The sequence below is a fragment of the Crassostrea angulata genome, chromosome 2 (genome assembly GCF_025612915.1).
Source record: "Crassostrea angulata isolate pt1a10 chromosome 2, ASM2561291v2, whole genome shotgun sequence".
Classification (NCBI taxonomy): domain Eukaryota; kingdom Metazoa; phylum Mollusca; class Bivalvia; order Ostreida; family Ostreidae; genus Magallana; species Magallana angulata.
The window spans coordinates 15,040,853-15,046,865 of record NC_069112.1 but is presented as its reverse complement, the minus strand read 5'-3'; positions in this window follow the sequence as shown (position 1 = coordinate 15,046,865).

The window sequence follows — 6,013 nt, the reverse complement described above, 5'->3', positions numbered from 1 at the left end:
CCTCGGATATTTCGAACTATTTAAACAGTCCTATCTAGTTCGAGATAGCGAAGTTTGACTGTATATGTTGTTTTTTATGATTATGTGTTCTGATGTTTCACCTTGTCAAGGATTTAAGTTGAATATGATTCACAGGGAAATGAAATTGCAACATGTTAGGAGGTTTTTCATAAGAAAGCAATGCTATCTTAATTTTTAGCTCACCGAGACGAAGTCGGGGGGAGCTTATGCTATACCCTCGGCGTCGGCGTCGGCGTCGGCGTCGGCGTCGGCGTCCGGACCTGGTTAAAGTTTTTGTTGCAGGTCCTGTATCTAACTTATTACTTGTCCTATCTTCACCAAACTTGCATGAATGATGCATCTGGACCTACTAATGGACTTGAGAGACTTGGATGCTGAATCTGGGCCATGAATTTCAGATGCTGGAGGAGGTTAAGGTGTTTGGAGCAGGTTAAAGTTTTTGTTGCAGGTGCCCTTTGATAGCCATTTCTAAGTTACTACTGGTCCAAACTTCACCAAACTTGCATAGATGGTGTGTCTTATGATACTGATGCACCTGACAGGCTTGAATGCTGAATCTGAGCCATAGGTTTCGGATGCTGGATGAGGTTAAGGTTTTTAGAGCTGGTTAAAGTTTTTGGAGCAGGTGCCCTCTGATGATTATATCTTACTTACTACTGGTCCTTACTTCACCAAACTTGCATGGATGGTGTGTCTTATGATACTTTTGCACCTGACAGGCTTGAATGCTGAATCTGAGCCGAAGGTTTCGGATGCTAGATGAAGTTAGGTTTTTCGAGCAGGTTAAAGTTTTTGTTGCAGGTGCCCTTTGATAGCCATTTCTAAGTTACTACTGGTCCCAACTTCACCAAACTTGCATAGATGGTGCGTCTTATGATACTGATGCACCTGACAGGCTTGAATGCTGAATCTGAGCCATAGGTTTCGGATGCTGGATGAGGTTAAGGTTTTAAGAGCTGGTTAAAGTTTTTAGAGCAGGTGCCCTCTGATGATCATATCTTAGTTATTACTGGTCCTAACTTTACCAAACTTACATGGATGGTGTGTCTTATGATACTGATGCACCTGACAGGCTTGAATGCTGAATCTGAGCCATAGGTTTCGGATGCTGGATGAGGTTTAGTTTTTTTGGAACAGGTCACATGTTTAATATATGTAGGTAATAGCACTATTTCAAACTTGCATATATGATCTAACTATAATATAAATGAATGGCAGAGGTAGCTTCAGATGCAGAGCCTGATCTCCATTATCAAGGATGCTAAAAAATATATCTTAGTTATTTCTGGTCCTAACTTCACCAAACTTGCAAGGATGGTGCGTCTTACGATACTGATGCACCTGACAGGCATGAATGCTGAATCTGAGCCATAGGTTTCGGATGCTGGATGAGGTTAAGGTTTTAAGAGCTGGTTAAAGTTTTTAGAGCAGGTGCCCTCTGATGATTATATCTTAGTTATTACTGGTCCTTACATCACCAAACTTGCAGGGATGATGCATCTCATGATACTGATGCATCTGACAGGCTTGAATGCTGAATCTGAGCCATAGGTTTCGGATGCTGGATGAGGTTTAGTTTTTTGGAACAGGTTACATGTTTTATAGATAATAGCTTGCATAATTGATTTAACTAGAATATAAATGAATTGCAGAGGTAGCTTCAGATGCAGAGCCTGATCTCCATTATCAAGGATGCTAAAAATTCTCCTACCTCACTCAAACCTGCTTGATAGATGTGTTTGTTGTTAAATGATTTAACATGATTCCTATGATATAGTATTCTATGATATGATACACTATTGTTTTATATGATACAATGTAATATCATACATTATATTGTAAAAAGTTATATGATATGATATGATATTGTATCAATTTTTTGTACATTATTATATGATATTGTATTATGATATTGTTATGTATAGTATTGTATATTATTATACAATATTGTAGAATATGATATTGTATAATATATTATTTTATCGAATGATATTGTTTCATATTATATTGCAATATATGATATTGTATCATATGATACGATATTGTATATTATAATTATAGCATATCGTATGATACAATATTGTATAATATGATATTGGTTTATATAATATATTGTTATATAATACATGAAATTGTATTATATGATATTATAAGATATCATATAATATGATATTGTATAATATGATATTGTATCATATGATATGATATTGTATAAAATGATATTGTATTATTAATATAATATCGTACTGTATCAGATGATATTGTATCATATGATATGAAACAATGTTTTATCAAATTATATTGTATCATATGATACAATATCATACAATACAAAATTATACTATATTATACAATATAATATCATATGTTACAATATTGTGATGTATTATGTGATATGATATAGTATCAAATAATGCTATATTGTATTTATATTAGATATTATGATATTGTATTATGTGATTAAATACAATAATGTATAACACGATACAATGTCATATTATATGTTACAAAATCATATTGCATCAATATTTATTACAGTATTATATTGTATTAAATGATATATATTGTAAGTATCATTGGATGCAATATCATATTTTATATTATTGTATTGATAAACATTGTATCTTATAATAATGTATGAAATGAACATAGGATTATCATACAATTTTTTTACTTATGATATACGATATTGTGTCAAAACAGTATCCATGAATATCCAAGATCATTAACTATGATTTTCATATCATATGATAAAGGTGGTTTTAAAGGTGATGCCTCATAAAGTTGATGCCTCGTCTCGGTGAGCTTTGTAATCTGTGATTACCTATGTTTATAAAATGCCAGTTATAAAAGAATAGAATTGTTTAAATTTGTGATGGGCAATATTTTCAGATTTTATCTGTAAACTAGAGTAAACTTTTCATCATCATTAAGTACAATTAAGAGAAAACAATATATTAAATTGTGTCTCATGAAGCCTTTTTAAAAAAAGTTACACTAGGAGACAACCATGAAAATTAGCCCCAGAGAAATTTTGGAGAGACCTCTTACACTTTGCTATATGTACCTGTATCTGTAAGAAGAATTTTATACCTGTATTGATGAGTTTCAGATATTTTAAGGTTTTTGGGATGTGGGTTACATGTTAGGAGTGGCCATGTAGACTTAGAAACTAATTCTTATATCAGTGAGAATAACATTGTGTGGAATTTTACATATCAAATGGTAAAACAAATGTTCTTTGATCAAAGTTATACAAACATGTACCTATAATACATGACTGTGTGGAAATAAGATTTTTTTGGAGATTTTATTTTTCTGTGCCTATTTTTTTGCGACCACACTTAACCGTTTTATAATGACCATTTTTAACTCGTCATCATGGACAGACTTTAGTTTTGGTTTTGTGATATGATCAGGGTTACATGTTCATTTAGTATTGAAGTTTTGTCCATTATCCCAAAAAAAAGAAATGCATCTTAATTTGCAAATTTTGGACATATTTATACCCCCGCAAACGAAGTTTAGGGGGGTATATTGGTTTCACCCTGTCCGTCTGTCCGTCTGTCTGTCTGTCTGTCCGTCTGTCTGTCTGTCCGTCTGTCTGTAGACGCAACTTTGTCCCCCCTATAGAATTTTTTATTACTGCATGGAACAGTTTGAAAATTTGTACATATGTTGAACACCATCTGAAGATGTGCACCTGCAATTTTTTTTAAGATCAGACAAGATTTAATGATTTTATGACAGTATTCATTTTCCTTATTCTATATATTGTACACTAATGTTGAAAAGTAAGGGAGGTAATCCTTACAGATTTTATTAATTAATTAATAGAAAACACTCTAAAATATATTTATATAAATACATCCAGATGGATTTTTTTGTCTTTATGTCTTAATTAATAAAAAAATAGTTATTTTTTATAAGTATTCTATCAACTGACAATGCAAAGTTTTTGTTTGTCAATTATAAATTCTTAGGAGCTAATGAGAACATCAAAGACAAGTGTGGCTGAATTCATTTGTCCCAAGGGAGCCATTATCTGAGCCATGGCTCAGATGGAGCATGTGTTTAGGGGAAATTGATAATCTGTAAAATGGGTGATGGTTTTGGGGCTATTTTAAAACTGTTTCATGTAAACCAAAAGGTCTATCATTATAAGGAAATAAATAATATAATTATTAATAAAGAAGTTAAACTATTTTTAGAGGTTGTTTAAATTTATTTGTCAAGTAATTTGATGAAGTGACCCTATTGGGCATTAATTTAAATGAAATTCAAAATTACTGATATGATTGTAGTGTTTTGGCAATTTTAAAATTGTTTATAATATTAAATTTTCTTTTTTACATATTTTTACATAGTATGGTAATTATGGTAATGTTTTGGGAGTTTATTAAATTTAACAAGCTCATCAAAGAAAATCATAGTCCTATGGGATCAATTTTCTGATATGGAGTTCAATTGTGCCATAGGAGAAAGTGAGGAAAATTTGAAACAACTAATTGCATCTGTCAAGACTCTTATTAGAAAGATATTGAAAGTTTTATCAACAGAAGAGCATTGCTTGGCTACCGGTATTTCTATTCACTGCAAAGGGAGGGGTTATTGTCATTTTGTTGGTTTTTCTTTAAATCAATTAAATTAAAAAAATATATCATCAAATACATACATTTGTAAATGTATTACTGTTATAGATATGTATTTACAGTGAAATTCTGACAATTTTGATTTTAATTTTTCTTTGTTAAAGTAGTCCGAGTATCGCACTACGTCATAATACGGAATTTACAATATTGGTTCGACTTTTACAAAGCGTTTTTGATACCCGGTATTGATTTTGCTCTACATCGCTGTTGTAAGCAATGGCAATAATAAGCAATTAGAACGGTAATATATGTATTCTATGAGAGATAGAAATGATACATGTTGAGAAACTCGATTCTGTTTAAGTAAAATGAAAAACGAAGTTTCTGATTAACCAGGATCTCAGGTATGCTTATATCTTCTTTATTTTGACCCCCCCCCCCCCGAATTTTTCTTTTTCTTTTACTAAAACCGGTTTAAATTTAGAGACAGAAGCTATTTCGATTTTAATCAATCGTCAATTAATTAATGTTTAAATGACATCTAACATTGTTGACAGATATAGGCAGAAAACTGTAGCAAAATGTGATTTTTACGGATTTTTTCGTCAGGGACTACTTGGTTTAGATCTTATAGCGTGAAAAGTAATCCGTCAACATATCATTTAATTTACAAAATCTTTTTTCTAAGATGTCAATCTATAGAATAAACACCATGAATTTAAGTTTGAGTCCATAAAATAGTAAAAAAATTACCAAACGCGATACTAGCATTGCATTTTTTGTATCATATTTTGATACATCAGGTCCATAAAGCGTACTTACTTACAAAAATTTGCGCAAAATTATTGATGAGATATGGCTTAAATAAATATTTATACTATATTTTGTATGTTCAGTTCTAATTTCCCCAAAATTGGTAATTATTTTTAGGAAAAACGGACGTCTGGCAAATTTCATAATTGTCAATAATTTTCGCAAGGGGGTACACCCGTCTGAGAGGTGATAACAAACAAACTAGCATGTAAACATACATATTTTCTTTTGTATATGTATTGCTAGAATGTATATTTATCATTTAAAGCTAAGCTTTTAATGATTGAGCCCATTTAGTGCCGAGTATAGGTCTACCTTAACTATTTTTTTTTTTTTTTACAATTCTAGAATTTTTTTTTTGTATGTGTTCCAAACCTTAATTATTATTCAATTAAATTATTTGTCCCATTTGAAATTAGCCTAGCGGGGGTATTAGTCCCTTTAGGACAGTTCTAGTTTTTAACTGACCAAGACTTATTTTTACTTAACTTTTTCTTTTCTTTTACGATGCTTGGTAGCATGTTTATTTTTGAAGACAATATATATGACAAAAAAAATAAAGCCATAAATAAAATAAATCTTAACTT